The following is a 6,323-nucleotide window of genomic DNA, read 5'->3' as shown; positions in this document are numbered from 1 at the left end:
ATACCAAGAGAAAAAACACAGTGAACAAAAGATGCAGTTGGTGGAAACATCTTGAAATTGTCATCAAAATCATAAAGGCAAAAAGTGAAAAATTATGCTTGGTTTTTGCTAGATAATCCCTCTTCCTGCTTCCCCCAAACAAAATCATAGAGCTTGCTATTTAATCATACTCTCAAAATTGAGAGTTTTCTCTGGGTACAAAGCAATTGCTGCATACATATAAAATGCTTATTTGTTGGCATAACAACTTCCTGGATCTTCCAAGGTGTGATCACATGACTTCCAAGACTGCAAAATGGAGCAAGAGTATACACACTGAAAAACAAAACCAAAGCAAAAATTTTCAAGTTTCCAAACCTGCTCTTGCTATTCTTAATAGGACACTCGGGTCGCTTTTACTTCTTGGTAAGGTAAAGGCACTGCACTTCCATTTGATCATTTGCACAGTCCACCCTGGCGTAGGGAGAATGTACTTTACCTATGCCATTTGGAGGGACTAGAGAGAAAACTTAAACGAACTGTGTTTCTGAATGCTGAAAAAGGTAATTACAAATAAGTTTAGGTCTACATTCTGCTGAAGCCCTTTCTACAATCTCAGGCAGCATCTCACAATACCCTGTCTAATGGGCTCCAAGAGTCCTGTCCGGCTCAGTGATGGTTCAACAGATGAGAAAGGAGCCAATTATTTCAGCCTAAGTCATTCAGAGCCCCAAATCTGAAGAATGACCGAAAACAAGTTTTATTTTTCATAACTGTTTAAATGTGATCTATATGTGTCCACGGCTAGTTTCTCAAAAAGAAACATGGTATGAATAAGCAAACCACATTTGCCCACTGATGTGTATAGACTCCTGATATATCTCATTGGGCTTAATTACAAACCACTCATGGTAAAACATTTTTAGTATAAAGTGTAACATGGTGCTAAATTGTTTTAGCTTTTGCACATACATGTTGTACTTCTGGCTGATGATGCAGAAAAATTTACAGTATTATACTGTAAAGCTAGGTCAAGTTCCATCACTTTAAATGGGATCAGTATCAGTGTCATCATCCTTGTCAGACTTCACAGTTTCAACTTCAGGTACACTGGCAGTCTTCGAAGACACCACCTCACTGCTCTCATCTTCCTCTTCCTCTTTACCACCAAAGATTCCTCCTCCACTTCCTTCACCCATTTTACATAAATGTGGTTCTTCTTTGACATGAATCTCTTTGGCAAATTCTTCTGAACCATATTTCTTAGAGTCTGATGACGACCTCTTCTTCCAGAAAGTCTGCGTCATACCTCTCCTTTAAGGTACGTGGAGTCTTGAGCTGAGCTTGGTGCATGGCTACTACACTCTCTAAACCACGAAGACAGTACCCCTGAGCCTTTTTGTTGCTATGACAAATGGTAGGAAACGGTACCTGTATTTCTTAATTTGCTCCCTTATAGTCTCGTTAAAAAGAAATGCAATCTAAACAAGAGGGCCCATGGCTTTTACATCCTGTCTTTTTGCTTTAGCAACCATTTCTTGACAAACAATCAATAATACCCTCTTTTTTCTTTATCTTATCAAAATCAAACAGGGTGTTGACTGCCCTTCCCCAGTCCTTTCCAAATAATCACTGAGTGTCAAAACTTTTGCATGTTCCTGAGCCTTCGGGTTTTCTTGGCTGCATCTTCCCCAGGACCCTCCTCCGGGTCTACAGCAGGGGAGGAGGGCTGGTTGCCTGGGGCAGGTGCATGACTCCCTGCTGGATTTGGGGCTATTTTCCTTGTCTGTGCCCTTCCTATTTTTCATTTGTCATCTCTTTTTCTTTCTTTTTTATACCATGGATACAAGTCTCAGGTGGGTTTTTGAGAACAAATGTACAGAGTTTATGGTTTTGTCAAGTATGCCTCCATAGCCACAGGCTTCACAAGAATTGTCTATTGTTTGCTTCTTTGGGTTGACATGCAGGTCTGTTTCAGGATCCTCACAATAAGGGCAGAACTTTTTTTTTTTTTAAGGATTTATCTTTTATTTATTCCCGCCCCAGTTTCAGCTCTCTGTGTCCATTCGCTGTGTGTTCTTCTGTGACTGCTTCTATCCTTATCAGCAGCATGGGAATCTGTATTTCTCTTTGTTGCGTCATCTTGCTGTGTCAGCTCTCCATGTGTGTGGCACCATTCCTGGGCAGGCTGTACTTTCTTTTGCGCTGGGTGGCTCTCCTTACGGGGTGCACTCCTTGCGCGTGGGGCTCCCCTATGCGGGGGACACCCCTATGTGGCAGGGCACTCCTTGCGTGCATCAGCACTGCGTATGGGCCAGCTCCACATGGGTCAAGGAGGCCCGGGGTTTGAACCTTGGACCTCCCATGTGGTAGGCGGACGCCCTATCCATTGGCCAAGTCTGCTTTTTTTTTTTTTTTAAATGAGGTCATTCAACATATCTCACAGCTTGTCCCCTCAGGAGATTCATTGACAGTGTAACAGTCATTCTCTTTCTTTTGTTTAATTTTTTAAAAATTAAAAAAATTATTTTTATTTTTAAAAAATATATTTAGATTACATAAATGCTACATAAAAAATATAGAGGATTCCCATATTCCCTGCTCCCCATACCACCCACACCACCCACATTTACCCACATTAACAGCATTCTTCATTAGTGTGTTACATCCATTACGACTGATGAACACATTTGTAGCATGGCCACTAAGTGCTGATTACAGTTTACATTTGCACTTTCTCCCACCCAATTCTATAGGTTATGGCAAGATATGTAATGGTCTAACAGTCAATCTTAATGTCAAGCTCTGTCTGTGCTCCCAACTTACAACCATAATATTGGGTGGTATTTGTGGGAGGCCCACTAGGTGCCTTTGCAACGTTAACCAAGTTGACAGACTCAGCTCTATTTCCTTTGCCCTCAATCTTGGCAATCAGACAGGGCATCTTGTAGTAATAGAACTGGTCTGACACGCTGTGGTTGACGTTGACAGACATTTTGGTTTATTAGCGGCTTGATCAATAAGATGAAGAGAACTTTGCAACTTTTTGGTATCTTCTGTCTGGAGAAGAAGGGATGACGTAAATGATTGCAAGAGTTCTTGGTCTCTGATATGAAAAAATTATGCCACTGAGGCTGAAAGAGTATTGCTTGTGTGCTGCAGGTACCAATAGCTGCGCAACAGCTCGTTTTTGTCAAATAAAGACATAAACCCAACGTTGCTCCTCTGGGACTGGGATGAAGTGAGGTGCATTATCAACCCGAGTTCAAGGAGGCGGCGGAGGAGCAGGCAGAGGCCGAGTGGCCGGGCCAGGTGGTGCAGGTGAGCAGGGGGGAGGGACTGTCCAGTGCCCTCGCCCGGCAGCACCTGGAGCTGGTGACCTCTGGAATGTGCTCACTCTTCTCTCATTGTGGTTTTGATTTGCATTTCCCAATGGCTAATGATACTGACAATCTTTCCATGTATTTATTGGCCATTTGAATCTCCTCTTTGGGGAAATGTCTATTCAAATCTTGTGCTCATTTTAAAAACTGGGTTATCTGTTTTTGTTGTTGCTGTTGCTGTTGAGTTGTAAGCATTCTTTATATATCCAGGATACCCATCTCTGGTTTGCAAATATTTTTCTTGTTCTGTGGATTGTATTTTCATTATATTGAGTGTTCTTTGAAGCACAAAAGGTTTATATTTTAATGAAATCCAATTTATCTATTTTTTTTTTCTTTTGTTGTTCATGTGTGGGTGTCATACCTAAGAACCCCTGGCCAAATCCAAGGTCATGAAGGTTCAGCCTATGTTTTCTTCCAAGAATTTTATAGTTTTAGCTTTGATATAAATTAATTTTTTAAATTTAATGTTATATTAAAGAAATGGTAGGTTTATAGAAAAATTGTGCAGAAAATATAGTTCCCATATACTCACCCCTGACACACATAGTTAACCCTATTATTAACACTTTGCATTAATGTGGTACCTTTGTTACAATTGATGAGACAATATTATTATAATTATGCTATTAACTGTAGTCCATAGTTTACTAATTTTACTGTATGTGTTGTACAGTCCTATGAATTTTTAAGTATTTTATTCTAGTGTCATATATACAAATTAAATTTCCTTTTTTAATCACTTTCAAATATATAACACAGTAGTGTTAATTCCATTTATAATGCTGTGCTACCATCACCACCATCTGTTAACAAAACTTCCCATCACTACGATCAAATTCCGTATCGATTGAGCATTAACTCCCCATTCCCTATCCCCACCCAGTCCCTGGCAACCTATGTTCATGTTTCTGACCCTATTAATTTGCTTATTCCAATTATTTCATGTCAGCGAGATCATACAATATTTGCTCTTTTGTGTCTGGCTTATTTCACGCAACATGATGTCTTCAAGGTTCATTCATCTTGTAGCATGTATAAGAATTTCATTCTCATTTTACAGCTGAATAATATTCCATTGTGTTTATGTACCATGTTTTATTTATCCATTCATTGGTTGATGGACACTTGGGTTTTTTCCGTCTTAACAATGCCGCTATGAATATCAGTGTGCAAATATTTGTTCAAGCCCCTGCTTTCAATCCTTTTGGGTATTTACCAAGTAGTGGGATTTCTGGGTCCTGTGGTAGTTCTGTACTTAGCTTTGTTATTGTAAGCATAGAAATTTCCAGTAGAAGGGCCCTCCTGATCTGATACCACAAAGGAGAAACACATCTCTCAGTGAGAAGGTGATTTATTGCAAGTACACATGCAAGGAACTGGAGGATCTTCCCTAAACCAGTTCAAAGTGAGAATGGGAGCTAGGGATTTAACTTTTTGTTTTTGTTTTTTGTTTTTGTTAGGGTAGGCAAGGGAGTAAAGCATTTATTAAGAAACAAAAAAGTGAGAGAAGTACACGGTCCGAGGTATGGACGGTAGGCGTACTTCAGGGCGAGTTGCATGCATGGGGCCCCAGGTCAGGGCTTTTTTATTTTTTTGTCTTTATTTATTTTTTTAATGTTACATTTAAAAAAAATGAGGTCCCCATATACCCGCCACGTCCCTCACCCCACTCCTCCCCCCATAACAAAACCTCCTCCATCATCATGAGACATTCATTGCACTTGGTGAATACATCTCTGAGCACCACTACACCTCATGGTCAATAGTCCACATCATAGCCCACACTCTCCCACAGTCCACCCAGTGGGCTGTGGGAGGACATACAATGTCCGGTAACTGTCCCTGCAGCACCACCCAGGACAACTCCAACCCCCGAAAATGCCCTCACATCACATCTCTTCCTCCCACTCCCCACCCCCAGCAGCCACCACGGCCACTTTCTCCACACCAATGCCACATTTTCTTCGATTACTAATCACAATAGTTCATGAATAGAATATCAGTAAGTCCACTCTAATCCATACTCTATTCCTCCATCCTGTGGACCTTAGAATGGTTGTGTCCACTCCACATCTATATCAAGAGGGGGCTTAGATTCCACATGGATGCTGGATGCAATTCTGCTTTCAGTTAAAGTCTGTCCTCCTTCCCCTTCATAATGTTTTGGGTGGGGCCCCAGGAGCTAGGGTTTTATAGGAAAAGAAGAGGGGTAGGGAAGAAGAAAAAGAAGTTAAAAAACAAAAACAAAAACAAGGGTATGTGCAATTTGTCAGCCCTGCGTTGTCTCAAGCACGTTCAACTTGACCTTGGTTTCAGCGGCTGAAAAATCACAGATTAACAAGGTCTTCATGACTCCTTTTCAGCCAGCTGCTCAACGATATGAAGCTTTTTGTCTCTGAGAGAAGTTAAGATTTATACCATTCTGTCTGGTTTTGCTTTGAGATGTTATTCCTGTAAGCAAAACTGAGAAGATCTGGTTAATATCCTTCAGGAAACTAAGTGCAAAGAGTAAACTTCTAAAATTAGATTAGTAGAAAAACTAGTTCAATTAGTTCTAGAACTTTCAGAGCTGCTTAAGTGAAGACATTTTTTGGTCCTTTTATTTATTTTTTAATTGTCTTTAAAAAAAAAAAAGATAAATAGATCACCCATATAAACCACTTCTCCCCCCTCACCTCCTCCCACATCAACATCCCCTTTCATCAGCACAGTCGTGGCATTTGGTGACTACGCCCTGGAGCGCTGCCGCACCACACAGACCATAGTTTACATTGTAGTTCACACTCTCCCCCAGTCCATCCAGAGGGTTATGGCAGGATATACAATGTCCTGCATCTGTCCCTGCAATATTATTCAGGACAACTCATCCTGAATTGAAGTCCCAAAAAATGCCCCATATCACACCTTTCCTCTCTCTCCCTGCCCTCAACAATTCCCATGGCCACTGTCTTCATTGCT

The 6,323-nt window shown here is 40.8% G+C and overlaps 1 pseudogene; it reads right to left on the bottom strand.

Moving 5' to 3' along the window:
• Positions 1 to 1,025: 1,025 nt before the first annotated feature.
• Positions 1,026 to 2,974, bottom strand: LOC101426659 (eukaryotic translation initiation factor 5 pseudogene; annotated as a pseudogene).
• Between the last annotated feature and the right edge of the window lie 3,349 nt (positions 2,975 to 6,323).

The sequence above is a fragment of the Dasypus novemcinctus genome, chromosome 12, assembly GCF_030445035.2.
Source record: "Dasypus novemcinctus isolate mDasNov1 chromosome 12, mDasNov1.1.hap2, whole genome shotgun sequence".
NCBI classification, from domain to species: domain Eukaryota; kingdom Metazoa; phylum Chordata; class Mammalia; order Cingulata; family Dasypodidae; genus Dasypus; species Dasypus novemcinctus.
The sequence above is the reverse complement of the archived record's forward strand: the minus strand, read 5'-3'. Positions and strand labels throughout refer to the sequence as shown.